This window comes from Antrostomus carolinensis, unplaced genomic scaffold (assembly GCF_000700745.2).
Source record: "Antrostomus carolinensis isolate BGI_N321 unplaced genomic scaffold, ASM70074v2 scaffold13586, whole genome shotgun sequence".
Lineage (NCBI taxonomy): Eukaryota > Metazoa > Chordata > Aves > Caprimulgiformes > Caprimulgidae > Antrostomus > Antrostomus carolinensis.
Genome location: NW_010324002.1, coordinates 60,119 through 71,203, shown reverse-complemented (window position 1 = coordinate 71,203; position 11,085 = coordinate 60,119).

Here is an 11,085-nt window from a genome sequence, read left to right as displayed (position 1 = left end):
TGCTGCTTTTACTCTTGCTGAGTAATATATTTGTGCCCCAAGAGAAATCAGCAGGAGTTATGATTTAGGTCTGATCTGCATACTATTTTTATGCTGCTGAGATTCTGCTGACTTTGAGGTTGTTTCTGTATTTTCAGTATCATTGCTGATGTTTACATTTTGATCCAGCATAATTTACTTAGAAAATGAGAGGAAAGTAATTCCTGCATTCTGTTTATAATGTCAGCACATAACAAGTCAACAAGCCTGGCTCCACGTGAAAGTTTTAGACCTGAGTGTGTCTTGACCTAATGGTAGGGAGTGAAAATTTCTTGTTAGGAGAGAGAGGCCATATTATTGTGTTGCAAATAATCTGATTTTGTGTGCCTGTACAGTTGTATTAAAGATTTTGTTTATTATATAAGGCATTAAAAAGTATGTATATTTATAGCTGTAACATCATTCTCTTTCTCCTGTGTGTTTAGGGAAAAAGGTAATGGGCCTGCCTGCATTTAGTAACACTTGGACCTTGCAAGGTGCACTACAAATAACAGTAACATACTGGGGAGCTGTAATCCCTTAGGATCTTGTCAACATATTTTTAGCCATTTGTCAGTTCTATTGTAGGTGAACTGTGTCATGTCAGTGGTATTTTATTTTTGTCAACAGTCTAATTTTTTGCATTTGCCACCTAGGTCTAGTTGGAATTGCACCTTTTAAGTGACATTTGTCAACATTCACTTGTGTTATTTGGGAAGGGCAATGTTTGATACTTTACATGTCTTAAAATATAACTCTGGTATCTGCCTCCTCCCTTTGCATTAGACAGTCTGTTTTGGAATTCTTCAGTTGTGGATTCTAGCCCTGGTGAATGGGGAGGGCAGGTTAATTTTACATAAGTACTGATGGTAGGCATAAAGCTATCTTTTTTTTTTTTCTTTTTTTTTTCTTTTTTTAACTGATTTCCAGGAAAGCAAAGCTTACCCAATAGCAAGCGCTTTTGAAAATCACAATTAAATCTTCGCATTTCAGTTTTGTAAGTGAATTGTGAATAAGCTAGTGTGCTGTTTGTCCTAGGGCAGCTTCTTGACTTTGCTTCACAGGCCTTTGTGCTGGTTATGAAAGTGATGTGGCAGGGTCTTAAACCAGGTCTGTTGGAACAGCTGAGGATTTCCTCAGCATGGTGACATCTTGACCCAGGATGCAAAAAGTTTCATATCATATGTGTCCTCATGTAAGTGGACTGTGAAAAATAAAGAACTTTTTGGAGAGTTCCATAGATGGATTTCAGAAAGCATAGGCAGACCTCTCAGACCTTCAGTGACAAAATAGTGTCACTTATACCCCAAAGTCACCACTGAAGTCCCAGATACTAGCCTCGTGTCATCCTTTAGAGGACTGAGGAAGGCATGAAGGGACAAATTTGGAGACACCTTTTTCCTCACTACAGTTATACACCAATAGACTTTGGCACTGCCAGAGATCTGACCTATAATTTCCTGGTAACTGAGCATTTTATGTGACTCCCAGTTTTTATGACTCTTGTTTCTACTTATGTATAACATACGAGTTCTGTCTTCTCATCTCCCATTTACATGATTCCTGGCATTTTAAATTCAAGTAGATTAGATTTAGACTTTTTTGTAATGAATCTGCATCATTTTGTGTTCTGCATACTCCTGAAATAGCCTGGGGGAACCTGATAGACATGATTTATGTGTGTCATTTAGAGACATAAGAAAGCATCTGATTGGTTTTGTCTTTCTTTTGTTAGCTCTTTCCTGTAATTCTAATCACCATTTTACTGTGGCATTACACTACTGAGGAAAGTATGCTTTTTCAAAGGCAGGATGCTTGCCATATTTAGAAGTGGTGGTACTTAAAAGAAAATGGCTCAGAGGTCTTTACAGCAGTTTTTCTCCTGCTGATTCTAGTGGGAGCTCAGATCATAGTTTGCAAGGTAGAAATGTATCTGATATATATTTCACCAAAAGTAAGTTTAATTCATCCATTTCTGGTATTATTTCCCGATTTCAACAGAATACGATATGGGTAGGATGCTTCTGTGCAGCACAGAGCTCTACTGCTGAAAAGCATTTTGTGTAAAAGCAGAAGTGGATGCTGATATTGCAGTGCATTGCATATGGCAATGGAGAAGAAGGACTGATGAGATTTGGCAACGTTTATTACTGTGGTGGTGAGATACTTGGAGTCCTCTACATGGCTCTTAGGTCTCTGTCACTTTTGCACAGAGCAGAGCCAAGGAGACAGAAGCATTAGGGAGCTGGCCCTGTGATTTTCCAATAGAAATAAATCAGTATAAACAGTAAGCCAAATTATCTTCTGATATCACTCAATGCTCTTCTGTTTGCTTTAGTAAGGCTGTACCCCTTTGCAGTAGCTGAGAATTAGGCTGTTGCTCCCCTCCCAACCTTTCTGATGACTTAACACAATTTTTTAAACATAAAAGTCTTCTCTCAGGTCTGGGTTGTTGACTTAAATGTTTAAATTGGAGGCATGTCAGTCCTCATATAATCAACACTTTGAAGAAGATCCATGAATGAGGTTAGGTAAAAATGCATTTTTTTTTTTTCTTACTACTATCTGGATTTTCTCAGAACCTAGATAATTTTATCCCATTTGCATCAAACATGCAGGTAACTTTAGAATCCCGCATCTGTATTGTTTCTAGGGGAGCAAAATAAAATTACAAATGACAGTAATTGACATTACATGCTTTAATTAAATTTCCTCCTCTGTGAACCAAAACCTTTTAACCAACTATTGCAGTGCTATTTCTGTATTTATTTGTTACATGGGTTAATGTGCTATGTGGCAGATATGGTATTTATCCATTTTCACAAATTAAGCTATCAGTGTCATGTTGCCTTTGAATTGTTTCCTGTATTGATGGCCAAAACCGCTTGAAAAAGACTTTAGTCCTCCCTGGCTATACTTCTGTTTTTACAAAGCTGAAAATTGTGGGGTTGAAAGTGAACCTTTAGGAACTGTTTGGGAAACTCCAGGCCCAAAGCATCTTACCAGTGTGCTGTTTTTCCCTTGCAGTGATCTCTGCTGAGGGATGGGAGAGGCGTACAGGCTTTTTGAATGATGGTTTTGTTGTTGTTAGATTACAGGAATTAAATTCAAGTGGGACTTAATTTCTATGTTTGTGGCAAGTGAGAATGGATTACAGAGAGTATGATTGGAAATTCCTCTACTCGGTCCCCAGACTATGCACTTCAGACCTGCTATTGTCAACTTCTCGCCATGTTGTGCCCTCTGAGAAAGCAGCTCTGCATTAGCTAATTGGCAGCTTTCTTACTCTACTGCAGCCACACCTATTAGCACGGTTTACCTGGACATCATTTTTTGGCTACTACTATAGGTACAAAAACTCATAATAAAAACCCCTTTCCTTTATTATTTTTGTAGAATAACTATTTTTGTGCATGCAGAAAAGTGCCACTTTATAAATAGTTATAAATAATCACTTATTAAATAGGTTGAATTGATGATGGAGGTTGCTGTGGCTTCAGACTTTGTGAATTTTCTTAATGTATTATCATCTTCAGCAATCCTCCTTGATGTTTCAAGTAGAACATGGTTTTCCTTTAGCTGTACTTACCTCCAAAACAAGACTGCCATAATAAAGTATCTGGGACACTTATGGTTCTATTCAGAAATTAAGAAAAGGAAAGCTTGTTAAAGAACTGCCAGCTCAGTATTGTCCTGTAATTGAATGCTGTTATTTAGCAGTTTGGCAATCCAGTTTCCCAGTGCCAGAAAGCAATGGGACTCCAGGAGTCAGAATGGGGAGCCCCATTACTACTTGTGAGTACAGCATGAAATAGGATTGTTGGCGAAGGAAAGCCGCTTTTAGAAGTGACCCAGTAGCTGCAGACCAATGTGTATCAGAGACTCCTTAGAACTGGTGAAGAATGTGGTTTCAAAATAGTGAGGAGAGAACTCTATGTCTTTTTCTGCAAGGAATTGCATCTGATACAGAACCTGGGGGAGGAATGTTGTGTAGCACAGCTGAATAACCCTAAACAATAAATACCTCTCAGTTCTCCCTATTTGCCTCTTGGCACTGGTATTTTAAATGAAGTTCAATTGGTAACTAGAAAGGTAACCACTTTCCACGACTTAGAAATGAGCCAGGGATGTGTCACTTCCCTCATCCTGCTCCAAGTTGAAACAGACACTTAAACATTTTACAGCTTCTGAAAAGTCTTAGTCTGTAGAAAACTTAACAGCAATTTGATTTTTAGCCTGAGTAAGTAATTGGTCTAGATTATCTTTTCATTACTGCCCTCTCTTTGGAAGGACACATAGCTCATAAAACCAGTTCATTTCTTACCAGTAGTTTATTATTCTTTTGATGGCTCATACCTCTCCTTTCCTCTGCTTTTTAGCTTTTTGTATATTTTTGCCTGTTATAGAGCTTAATCCTCCTTCCATGTGAGTTTTGCTAATTATTTCAGTAGGGAAGTATTTCTAGAGAAAGGAGAACTCTGATAAGGACCTGAATTTGGTAATATCACATGAGCATCGCAATTCTGGCAACAGGATTCAAGGATTCTATAGCTCTTGTTGACCAGCCTTTGTTTCACAAAAAAAAAAAACAACAAACAAACCAAAAAACAACAAAAAGACTTCACTTCCAATATTGCTGTGTCTGTGGCCAGACCTTTCCTACATTTTGAAAAAAACAATAACTTTATTCAGTTGTAAGGTAAAGTTGTAAGGAAAAGGTACCAGTTGCCTACAGCAGAAACGGACTAGGAGATTGGCAGAAACGAGCTTTACACTTGCCATCTGCGCAATTTGTTCAGTTGATTGATAACAAAAGCACACAGTCAAAACTGCATCCTAGCATTCAGAATGCAACTTAACAAGCTGCAAAAAGCAGATTTAGTTTCTTTTGCAGATGGTCTGTGAGTCTCATGTGGCATCATATTAAATTATATAGGCAGTCAGTCACTTGTTCTGAAGCAATGCTCTGAGCTGAGAGTTGTGATGTGCTTGGACCATTCTGTTGGAAAACAGGCTCTAAAGCTAATACAGCTTCTCTGAAGAGCAGCAGCAGCAAAGGGGCCTGCAGAGCAAGGGGCTTCAAACACCTTAAAGACTGCAGTTCTCCTTGTGATGAACTATGAGGGTGGCCCAGCGACTCTACGATGGGCTGTGGAGCATTTTGCCCTAAAGGTAGGAGACTAGACCGACTAATTCAGTTATTTTTTTCATCTTTATTTCTGTGATACTTTAGGAGAATTGTTTTCTGACCTTATATTTTTGCAATGGTAGTTATTTTTGGCTTGTAATATTTTGAAGATAAGAGTGGGAGTTTATTTTCTCCTTGTCCTTGTCACACTTAGTTTTTCCTCAGTAAAAGAGGAAAAAAATACAGTACTTTGTTAATTTTGAATGTTATTCCATGAAAATATTTCTGCAATATGAGTGAGATAGAATTAACTGTTTCATCCTAGTGGTATTTCATATGAGTATGTGTTTCTACTAACTTTGGTTTGTTACCAATTCAGTCCTTAAGTAATACTGGATCCAGTGTGAAAATAGTGATTTTTATCAGCTGAATTTCCACTAAGGGAAAATTGTCATTTGTAGTCAAAAGCATGGTTGAGATAGCTATTTTCAAATGGGCTATGTATCATACAGCAGGTAAGTTTTAATATTCATGCTTATTAAAATGAAAGTTTTGTAGTACTAAAAACTTTCTAATAGGAATATTAACATAAGTTCATTTATGACATCAACAATTGAAGGCTACATATTATTTTTGAGAAACTCTGAATGTGTTAGTGCTATGAAGTAAAATCAAGTAAGATTATTTACTTGGATGCTTGAATTGCAATTTTTGGTGTGTTCACCTGCAAAGTAGGAAATACAACCACAGCTACTGTTGGTATGAATGTTTTTCATGCTGAAATGGATAGATTGGTAATGACAGAAACCCATGAAATGCATTTAACAGGTAGGAGTATTACACAGAGGTTTTTATTTTCCTGTCTGACAGTGCTTGACAGGTTGTAGCAAGTGCTGCTCTGAACTCTACAGCTTGTTTGAGATCTTTTGGAAAAGACGATTGCAATGCATGTGCAGTTCAGAGCTGTGGATTTACCCTTACAGTGCCGGTGCTTACATTGCTTGCAAGTTGTTTCCTGATAAGAAACATGTGAACGCCATAAATCAGATGAACAGTTCAATAAGGTAATTTTTTTGAGACAGGGCATTTGGAAGTTGGAGCAGCTGTTTGAGTTTTATAAGGAAATGAGCAAGATCAGGAATGCACAAAAGGGTACCCACAGTGCTCTTCTAGGACAAGGCACTGGGCTGGATGAAAAGAATGACTACTGATTATATGAAAAGGGTGTTCTCTTTGCTATGATACACGTTTTTTAATCAAGAGATATGGATATTCCTGTCCATTCTACGTGAGGCTAAATGTAACTTTATAAACAGGTTTTTAAGTGCCTAGTTTCCATTTTACAAGTGCAATTTGTGTCTCCAGAAGTGAAACATGTAAATGTATCCCTTAATCTAGAAGTGTGTCACTTTCCATGTTGCAGAATGGGGATAATATTATTTACTTCTGTTGGTGGGATGTTAAAGTAATTAATTCTGATTACGGGATTTGAGAACCTAGTCTGGAAATGTTGATTTATTTCCTGTGCAAATTGAGAACTAACTCTTCTTTCCTAAGCCAAACAGAGTTTGAAGTTTGTGCTACCGAAGTCCTGTCTTGCATTATCATCTTACACTTTTGTGTAAATGTGTTTTAGGAGAATACTACAGCCACACTACTGATCACAGCAGACTGATTTATGCCAGCTGACCGAAGTCCTCTCTCTAGTCAGCCCTAATATATTCCTCTCTGTCCCTGAAGTGACCCTTCAAGCTGTATGGCTGGGTGAGAACAGGAGGGCCTCCACATCAGATGTGCACCTTGATGATGCACACTCCTATGAAATAAGAATAGGGAAACAAGTTTACCTTGCCCTTTCTGTAGCAAGCCTGTTTTTCCTGCTGTCAAACACATGTTAACCTCCACATTGGTCAAGAGAATCCCGAAGGGTAGTTCATTCTGAAGTACACTAGAAGATATATTTCTGCCATTTAAAGGTTTCATTTTTCTGCTCTTCTCCAAATACAGCCCATTTTCTTTAAGAATGTAGCTGGGTTCTGTTAATCCATCCCAAGCCACAGCCTGGTTTTTCCATGTTGAAGACCTGTCTTTAGATCCCAATTCCCAAATCCTGATTCGGTCCTTGACATGAAATTTCAATTCCCCAGGACACGCTGCAGAGACTTTTAGAAACTATCTGTGTGTTAGGCACAAATATTAAACATAGCAAGAACCTGAAAATCTTTGTAATGAAGGGGAAAAAAAGAATTAAGTGTCGCAGGTCAGTTCTCATTTGTTACACTGAATCTGAGAACTACAGTTGGATGCTCAGGATCGATGCAGAAGGTACTGAAGCATGGACTGCAAGCTACTAGTTATGCAAATAAGTAATACATCTTCATTTTTTATATCCATTATTATTTTAATTTCTTTGGGTCATTTGTATCCCATCTTCCTTGTGTTTGCTATTTATCAAGCCTTGTTGTCACCCTCAAACTTTATCTTGGTTGACTTTGATACCAAAGAAAGATCTTGAAGCATGAGGAGCTCTGAGAAGATATTAAGATGGTTTTGGTTTTGTTTTTCCCTTCCGAGATGTAGAAGTACTTGACCACTTACTACAAATCTTTTGATCCTTTGTCACAAAGCCATTCCTTGAAGATGACCAGATGTTTGCATTAAAACACAAGTAGCTCTAGGAACTACAGTTTGAAAATAGTGACCATGTGTGATACATAAACCAATCTGCAGTCCTTGAAAAGGAACTTCAACTTTCCAGTAAATATAGTATTTTTTTAAATTCTTCCAAGAAGAAGTAGTCATCTAGATTATTGAGATGCAGTGGGTCTGACATTTAATTTTTTTGTCCTTCAAAAACAAGACTTATATACACAAGAAGAAAAGAGCAAGAAATTCAGGAAGTCCTTAGCTTGCTACTAGTGTGCCCTCGCATTCCTAAGAACTATTTTTGGCTTTTCCCCTAGGAGTAGCTAGAACTTGTTGAGCTGGGAAAGACTTCTTGGAACAGATCTTTGGTTTTGTCTTTTCTGCATGAGTGCTTCTTGTTGATGTTGGAATAGCCACTATTAGCTGGTTGGTGATTCAGAGAATGAGGCAAGTTAGTCCTATAAAATAAGCTTCTCCACAATATTTTGAAAAAACTTGCAGCAAGGTGGTGAACATATAGGTTCACCCTATATGTTGAACCCTATAGGTTCACCCAATTGCCTTCCCTTGGTTAGGGCTACACCAAGAGATCTGACTCTTCTGGATGTTGCTACTTGCAGATTTGTTATAACTCTAGAAATATGGAAATATTGGTGAGGAGGATACAAATGCTCCCTTCTGTCTCCCTGTAGCCCCAAGCACCCCATGTAGTTCTGAAATATCTCAATAAATCAGTTCTGAGATAGCTCAATGAATATCTGGAAATCTTAGTTGTCAAAGTATTTATTTCAATCAGATATTTTGTATGTAGGGATACTGTGTGCAGAGCAGCTAACAACCTACAGGTATCTTTTGCACAAAGACTCTACCAATGTATGTGAGGCTGTTTGCGGAGTTTTCAGGCTGGGATTAGATTAAGCGCAGCACATTTTGATAAGGACTTGGAATGGTCACAGCATTTCTCATATGCGTGGTTTGCTCTTCAGTAGGGGAAAATATCAGTGTCATTTGAACTCCTGTCTGTGTTTGTTCCCAATGCTGTCTTCTATGTTTTTCCAGGGATATATTAAACACTCCTGTAGGGTGACAGGCTTTTCAAAACATCTGCTAATACTGCTGATGTATTTTAAAAGATGTGTTGAAGGAATTAATGGAATGACCTGCCTCTGTGTTAGCTTGACACAGCACCACTTGTTACCTCTTAGAAACTACAGGAAAATTCTGAGGAAGAACCTTCATCCCAAATGAAACGTGAAAGCATGTAAGGCTTAATGAAGCTACTTGTTACATGGCAAAGAAAATCACACATACTCTAAAAGAATTCAGTTTCCTCCCTGTTTTGTTGTTTTTTTTCACCTACTCAGACCAGAGATCTGTCAATCTATGGAGGGTTTTTTTCCCTGCTAATTGCAAAAAAGAACGGAACAGCAAACTAGTCACTGAGGTACTACGGAGTAGCTTTGGACCTTAAAGAAGGTTCAAGGCAATAAGCATTTAATTTGTATTGCATATATGAAAATTCAATTATAGCATTTCTCCCGTTCTTTTTTGTGAACAGCATTTCTCCCGTTCTTTTGTGTATATGCCATGTTTGGTTTAATGGAGAAATGAGAAAAGAAAATAGATTCTTTTTTGGAGACCGGGTACTAATGCAGTAACATTAAAGGCAGGCACATTGTTGTCAGCCAGTTTGCATATTTATTTACTTTTACAAATGGTTGGCTTGGAGTCAGCAGTTAATGGAATGAGAATGATGTTCCTGTACAGATCATTTCCTGAGAAACATTTTCAATTACAAACATATCTCTGCTTTTCTTTCCTCATTTGTTATGTCTTGGAGAATAAATGGGGAGTAGCATTTACAACTTAAGGTTTATGTTCTGAAGACAATTTTAACAATGATCCCCACATAAAAAGGCCCCTTTGTAGTTGCAGACATATGTTTATGATGTTTTGTGCTGTGAATATCAAATTTCTGGTGGACACTGTGTCACACTCTGCAAACTTGTAAACATCTATAAATCCATTGGATCATTTTAGTACCATGTGTAATGCAGATTTATTGTCTTTTGTGTGGATTTCTTTTGTTTCGGAGTTAAAGCTGAGCTGCCAAAATCCATATTGGATGAATTATGTATTCAAGAAAATTAGCCAGTACTATTTTAGATTAATATTTTCTTTTCCCTTTGTGGGCTTATAAGATGCACACACACAGGCATTAGAAAATAACATTTTGGATGGATGACCCAGAAAGCAACTGCATAAGTTTGCTTGACTAAATAGTGGCATTCTGTAAAAGCTTAAACTAAGACTTTTTGAAAATGATTTTCCTATTTTTTCTTGGATTCTCTAGCCATTATAGGTAATTTGAATCTCTTCTCACAGTTTGCCAGTACAAGTTCAGAATTTCTCCACTGGACTTATATCAGGGTATAAAAGTGGAGTATGTGAGGGGGAATAGGAATCACACTGAGGCAGTGAGCTAGTATAAATCTGCATAAACCCACTGAAATCTGTGTGGATGGAGTCATTTACGCTCAAGTCTGTATTGCAGACTATCAAGTCAGTAAAAGAAGTAAAGCTGCTTTTGTGCACAAGTGGTTACAGAAGCAAGCCATCAAAGTCATGAGCATTTAACAGAAACCTGGGCCCAGTAAAGAGGATATGAAATCAAAACTGATTCATCTATATTTGTTGAGTGGATGTCTCTGTCTGTACAAGAGCAGTCGAGACATTTCTTATTGAAAATCAGCATTTTTCTAAACTAGCTGTAATTTCTATCTACATACATAAACATATGTAACATATGTATGCATATTTGAATAATGTGAGTGTATATACAAATATCCAGTGTTACTCTGGCAATATGATGTCTGCAGCTAGCTTTCTAAGTTGTGCCTGCTTGAGGAAAAAGTAGCTTAAGATAGAGACGTGGCATGTAAAACTACTGTCTTCTGTCATAGTAGTTTATAATATCAAGTAGTTTGTACTTTGACTTTTTATAGCAGGCTTAAACTCCTGGAGCCATGTGAATGTCAACAGATCTCAGCTTCCACAGAAAACAAAACAAAACCAAACAAACCAAAGTATTTGCAACCTTAAAAATGGCAGAGAAGACCTTGAATGGAAAACCTTTCTTAAAGAAATGAAGTTAAAGAAGTGCGGAAGTGTGTATTTATATATTTGTGTGGGTGTATATGCATATATTTAAATCTCCTGATTTGGAAAGATTGAGGTTAGAAGCATTGTATCCCTGTGCTCTTCCAACATTAGGGTTCGGTTCTAGTTAATCA